Below are 7,424 nucleotides of genomic sequence, written 5' to 3'. Positions count from 1 at the left end.
TTTAAAATATATTAAATAGGATAATCAGTAAGCTAAATAAAATACATCAGACAGAGGCGCAGTGATTGGTAAAAGGTGCCCTAGAACCCTTTTTCACAAGATTTAATATAAGTCTAAGGTGTCCCCTGAATGTGTCTGTGAAGTTTCAGCTTAAAATACCCCATAGATTTTTTTTTTATTCAGTTTTTTATCTGCCTATTTTGGGCCATAATTAAAAACGTGCCGTTTCAGCACGCTTCCCCTTTAAATGCTCGCGCTCCCTGCCCCTAAGCTCGCAACTCTATAATACATTGAATAAACAAAGTTCACACAGCTAATATAACCCTCAAAATGGATCTTTACAAAGTGTTTGTCATGCAGCATATCGGATCATGTAAGTATAGTATTTATTTGGATGTTTACATTTGATTCTGAATGAGTTTGATAGTGCTCCATGGCTAAAGCTAACATTACACACTGTTGGAGAGATTTATAAAGAATGAAGATGTGTTTATGAATTATACAGACTGCAAGTGTTTAATAATGAAAATAACGATGGCTCCAGTCTCCGTGAATAAAGTAAGAAACAATGGTAACTTTAACCACATTTAACAGTACATTAGCAACATGCTAACAAAACATTTAGAAAGACAATTTACAAATATCACTAAAAATATCATGGATCATGTCAGTTATTATTGGTCCATCTGCCATTTTTCACTATTGTCCTTGCTTGCTTACCTGCATAAAGTCTGTTGATTCATCTGTGCAGCTCCAGACGTTAACACTGGCTTGTCTAATGCCTTGAACATGAGCTGGCATATGCAAATATTGGGGTCAGACATATTAATGATTCCGACTGTTGCGTCACAGTTGGTGTTATTTTGAGATTCGCCTGTTCTTCAGAGGTCTTTTAAACAAATGAGATTTACATAAGAAGGAGGAAACAATGGAGTTTGAGACTCACTGTATGTCATTTCCATGTACAGAACTCTAATTATTTAACTATGCCGAGGTAAATTAAATTTTCAATTCTAGGGCACCTTTAACCGTTCTTTGTCAAGTGCAGTTTGGCGCGCGCGGGCTTTGTAAGTAGGTCTACACGCTGCAGAGACGTCTGACCCACTGAAACACTTGTGTGAAAATCGGTTATGCTTTAAAACTATGTTTGTTCAAAGTAGTTTGGGGTATTCATATCTAGTGTGACTATTACACCGGCCAGCAAAGTCAAGACGCTCGAGAAAGGTAATTTTAGCACAGCTGTGGCTGATTTAGCAAAATATTACAAGCAGACTACAGGCTAAAATGGTTGTTAGAAATGTGTATGTAGTTTTAATTGTTACTAGCAAGTATTTAGCCTGTAAACTTTTCTTCCACAGGAACGTCGGCTATGACTCACACATTGCCGACTTGATAATAAAGAGTCCAAGGTAGGAGAAAAAACACCGAGTCTATAACAAACTGATAGTTACAAAATGATCACGAGTGGTTTCACTGTAGATTCTTTTGAGAAGTGTAGTGTGATTTGATGAATGACTACACTGTATTCACTTGCAATAAGGACACAGATTGAGTTGTATAGGATGGAAAGAGATAACAGTACAGATTACATAAAGGTGAACGAGTGAAATAATGGAACAAATATTAAAAGGATACTCATGCAAACATGCAACCTTCACCAGTAATGCCAGATATTTGAAACGTTATTCAATTCTCATTATTACAAATTAAATAAATATTAAACAATAAATAAATAAAATATATTTTGAAATATATCTGTCTTGAAATAGTGCAGTTTTATTGTTTCTTTCTTCCAAAGTAATCAACTCTGCAGTTGATTATAATTAGGTTGTACTCTCCTTTAATAAAACATAACTTAGTTATAAAGACAATAAATTATACTATTCATCAGATTTTACACCCTTGACTCCTCCTTCTTTGACCTCCAATATTTATCATTAATTGAATATGCATAATATTACAGGAATTAAAACAAAATTATCTTACTGTTGTTCTAAATAGCATCTTACAAAAACAGGATAAAAAGGAAATAGCGAATAGAAATTAATCTGTGCTGGTATCTAATACATCTTTATCATTACAATTATGATTTGAATAAAAAAATAAACTACAACTAACTGTTTAAACACGCCAATACAACATGTTAAAAATATCTCCAGTGATTAATTGCAATATATCGTTCAAAACAACAACAACGAAAACAAACAGTGAATATTAACTTACCTCAGAAAGTACATTTAACTGCCTGCTACATGCGCTATATCAATGGATGACAGATGAATCATTAATGTATTTCTAAATGTATAATATATAACTTGATGAACAAATTGGTTTGTCTTGAGAATCCAACACTACATCAGTTGCTGTTATGATGCATCACCAATAGATGGCACTATTGCAATTCAGTAGTGTGTCTTAAACAGGTCTAGTCTATACCCGAAAGATTCAACCAGTGAAGACAATGTACAAAATGAACAAAGACACAAAGAAATTAAAGAACTAAAGTGCTGTAGAAAATATAAGAGAACTACTAATTCACAACTCTTGCCAACATTACCCCTCCCCCCTTCATAATCTGTACATATAACTCTGTAAAAATACATAATCCACAGCATCCCAAGAAAATCAGATTGAAAGCACTGACAGCAAACAGTTCATTTACTAAACCTTTGTGTCTCCTTCATGTGTCTTTTAGACACCTCCTTTTTCCTAGTTGCCATGAGATCATCAGTAACCCAGGAAACCCATTGAAACAAGAGGGACCCAGGAAATGAGGTAATGGTTCAGGAATGTTGGGAGAAAAGAGTTTCCCCACAACTGAAATCTCCCTCTCCAGAGGAGAAGAGCAAACAAAGCAGCTCTGTCCAGAGCCGGTACAGCAACATGAGGTCAACAGTCCTTAGACAACAACATAACATTACATATAATGTAACAGAACGCATAATCTAATTACAACTAATATCAATGTAAAAATCTCTATTACACTGATAAACTGTATTTATCAGTATATGTATCATTAGAACAGAGACAAACAGTTACAAAGTTAAATCTAAATATGGCCATAAATTACAACAGCTGATTGTCTTTCATTACAAATTGGAGCCAAACAAAAGTATTATACTGTTGTTCTATATAGCAACTTACAATAACAGGAGATATGGTTTGCAGTCAATTTCCCCTTCTTGAAACTAAAACTTTTTTTTTTAATGTCTATTTTCAAATGATTGTTGTACCTTACATTAACCACTTTAAATTACTGCATTAACTATTGGCAAGATTTAAGAAAGGTTGGATTACACAACAGTTGCCTAAAAGTGTTTCCTAATCCTGTTCTTGGAGGCACACCAACACTACACATTTTCGTTCCTATTCAGACATACCTAATTCAACTCATCAGCTTATCAAGACCTGAAACGGATGGGTCAGATATAGGGAGACATCCAAAATGTGTACTGTAGGTGTGCCTCCAGGCACAGGGTTGAGAAACTGGCCCAAAACAATGCCTAATTAGCTATTTTGCTGCTGTTTAACATTAACTAATAACCCACATGGCCTAAGTGACGTTGGCTAAAAAGGAAAGTCATTTCAGAGGCAGAGCAAGTTCTTGAATTTTGATGAAAGATTAAGACAATGTTTTTATCTTTAATAATCTTTAACATTATGACTAATTGTAAAAAGTAAATATGGTGTTTTTTTCATGTTGTTGAACTACTACAGAAAATTGATAAAATAGCATTAATCCATAAGTGTGTGTAGATTTTAAGAGGAGAAAGTATATGCCACAGAAAACTCTTCAGGAAGGTGCTTGAGAACTGAAGACTCAAAATGACAGCATTTAGAATGGATGAGACCACACTATTACAAACAAAAACTGATAGTTTGAGGATAAGGGTCAAATAGTATAGATCTGTATAATGCAGAGCCCAATCCTGTACTTGGAGATCTACCTCCCTGCAAAATTCAGCTCCAATCTTAATAAAAAACAACTGAACCAGCCAATTAAAATCTTCAGGAAAACTTGATAATTACAGACAGGTGTGTTGGAGCTGGATTGAAACTGAACTGGGAGGAAGCTCTTCATAGACAGTATTGGGCACCCTGATATAATGCCTCATTTCCACCGAGCAGTACAGGACAGTACAGTACAGTTCAGTACGATTCGGGATGGTAAACTCTAATCCGGCTTGCGTTTCCACCTCCAACAGTATCCTTACTTGATAAGTGTGGCATATGCTGGAAAGTAGCGAACGATGCGCAAAGAAGAAAGTGACACAGTAAACAACAATGGAGGGCGTACAGCAGATCTTGTTCTTGCTTTCGTCATGTGGCTGTTTGTCACAAGAAGAAACGGTATTGTGTTTCAACTTTATTAATAAATGCCGCCTCTTGTGTTGTCCCTTGTAGCACGCACAAGTGACGATTCTCTGTCAACGAATCAATGTTCTGCAGAGAGTCTAGCTCCACCCTTTAGTACCGGACTGCTGTGCTAGGTACCCCAATGGAAGGGTCCCAAAAAAGTGGTATGGTACGGTTCGGAATTAGGTAACCATTCAAGCGGCATAAATTGCGTACCGTACTGAACTGTACTGAACCGTACCGCTTGGTGGAAACGAGGCATAATGCAAGTGCGCATATTGGACAGTATAGTGTTTCTATAGTAGTTCGGGATAAGGGATTGATATTGTTTTATTAGTGCACATGATAGGCTGAATAAGGAATCAGGCTCCTAATGATGTGTCTCCAGTTCCACCACAGTCCAGTCGCCTTGCTGGGAACTGGCCTGGCTGCTGGGGGAGAAACTACTGACAGAAGCCACTGTTGCAGTGGAGCAGTCGAAGTGAGACATGATGTGTGGCCACAGGCTGCTCTCCAGAGGGCTGAGGATGCCCCCGCCCTGCCCAGGCAGGTACAGGAGCGGAGGACATCCGTCCTCCCCGGTCAGAAGCAGAGTCTGGTTAATAAGCTGCTGGACCATATCCAGTTTTGTGTTCCAGTCCAGCTCCTGTGGGGGCGGTCGGCGAAGGTTTCCGTTGGCCACTCTCAGTGGTAGGTCTGTTGTGATCGAATTGCCAGTCTGGTTGGCAGAACCTTGGTGCCCCCCAGATCTGTTCTCCGCATCCTCTTCCTCCTCGCTGGTCTCCATGGCCTCGTAGATGGTGCAGAGTCCAGATGAGGGCGACAGGAGACACAGCGGTTGCCCTTTTACCTGCGGCTGCTGTTTGACTCTCTGTTGCTGCTCCATCTCAAGCTGACGCTGCAGGAGCTGACGGCGGAGCCGGTGTTCCTGCTGCTGCTGTTGCAGCTGCAACTGAAGCAGCTCTCGACGTTGCCTCTCCAGTGCCCTTTGCTGTTCCTGCCGCTGCCTTTCCTCCTCCAGACACAGCCGTTGCAGCCGTTCCTGCTCCTGGCGCTGTCGAATGTGTCTCAGCTGCAGCTGGTGCTGCTCTAACCGTCGCAGCTGCATGTTAGGCACAGATGCAGTCAGTGGGAACCTCTGAGGAGCATCAACAGGCTGAACATCGATACGAGGCTGTGGCTGCTGTAGCTGCCTCTGTTTGTTCGGCAGAGGGGCAAGGTAGTTATTGTCATTCATCTCTTGGATTAGTCTTGGATGGTTACCATTCTCCTGTTGGCTAAGTGAAACTTCACGTATGCTGTTCCCGGGTTTCCCTGTGGACAGTCAAGAGCACTTGCAATATGCATTTACTGACAGAAGCATTCGTTATGAAGAAGGGTGTGACCGAACAGGAACAGAGGAAAAACACAGACAGAAAGAAAACACACAAACCAAACAACAAGTTAGACAAAACTGTTAATAAAGTCAGGAATCGAGTTTTCCCGCACATCCTTTCTGTAAACACCTTGGGATATTTTTCAAACCTAGCAAACCATCACATAAGGATTATTCTGTGTTCAATACATGTTCAGCTCCATGAACCACATCTGTGGCATGATGTTGGTTACCAAAGAAAATAATTTATACTGGGTTCTCAGTTTGTAAAATCAAAAAAGTGTCAATGCAACAAGTGCTCTGTTGCCAGAGAAGCTTTTAACTTTGAATATTAATTTCAAGAACTGTAATTTTCAGTCTATAATATTAGATTGCGCAGCTGGAAAAAAAAAAAATAGTCACCAGCAAGATTCAAGAGAGTAGTTCATTACTTCGGACTGAAAATGTTTTAACTGTGTAAAGAAATCTTTCAGAGTTTGTGTGTTAAGCCCAAGGTATACTTAGGTTTTTATGTGTACGCAAGGGTCAGAGTACAGTGTGTGTGACACAAATTTGGGCAAAAATCTGGCAATTCAGGTGTCATATGTGATTCAATCCAAGAATGGGAGTGGGTTGCAGAGGGTCTGATTGTTTGGAATAGTAACTGGGCTAAAAAAAAAAAAGCATGTAATTGACAAATTAGCAAACTGAATTTTTCACTGCACATTTACCTGAAATACATTTATGGACTACCCGAATAGTACTTAAAAATGTACATTAATCATATATAAATATAATAAATAAATAATATTGCATAATAAATTAAATTATAATAATAAATAAATAATAATAAATTATAAATAAATTATAATAATATGATGTAATAAATGTATATTATAAATAAATAATACATATAAATATATAAATAAAATAATCCAAACATAATATAAATAAAATAAAGATCAAATTCCATTAATGAAGGCAGTTTTTAAGGGTAAATGATGCATACGTACATCCACATCCACATGGTAATGACTTAAACTTGGTAATTCTAAAACCTTTAATTAAAATAATGGATTTGTGGGAATTTGGAGAGAACAACAAATGCCTACTCTCAGTGTATGTCATCGGGCACACATAATTTTACATAACAGAACAAACAGGGAGCAAATCTCTCTTTCAAAGATAAATTGAGGATAAACTGTACTTCGTTAAATTCACCTCCAGATATTTTTGATGTAAAATGACTGTTTTTGGTGGCAGGTGGTTAAAAAGAGAAAGGAAGTGTAGAGGAGATGAGAGAAAGAGACAGAGATACTGAGAGATGGAAAAGAAAAAGCAGAAAGAAGGTTTCCTCACACACACCCTCACAGGACCAAATTATCATTCAGGCAGGTTTTGAAATATTTGTGTCAAGTTTGGGTTTATGCATTAATGTCTAATGATACTACATGAAAACAGGCAATTCTGGAAATTTGTCAACCAATTCCTTGAGATACCATGCAACAGTATTGTGTTTGGCTTTCAGGGAGGGGTCCTGTTCTGGTGTTGAGTTTAGGGGTCATGACATGCTATAGAAGAAGGGGATTATAGACTATGAGCACTGACTGTCATTTCATCAAAATACATCTGGAATAAACACCATTTCAGCAGATATCCATTTCCTGTTCAAAATAAAATTCCACAGGAGCACTTGGATGAGAACAGACCATCA

Source organism: Megalobrama amblycephala, linkage group LG1 (genome assembly GCF_018812025.1).
Source record: "Megalobrama amblycephala isolate DHTTF-2021 linkage group LG1, ASM1881202v1, whole genome shotgun sequence".
Lineage (NCBI taxonomy): Eukaryota > Metazoa > Chordata > Actinopteri > Cypriniformes > Xenocyprididae > Megalobrama > Megalobrama amblycephala.
The sequence above is the reverse complement of the archived record's forward strand: the minus strand, read 5'-3'. Positions refer to the sequence as shown.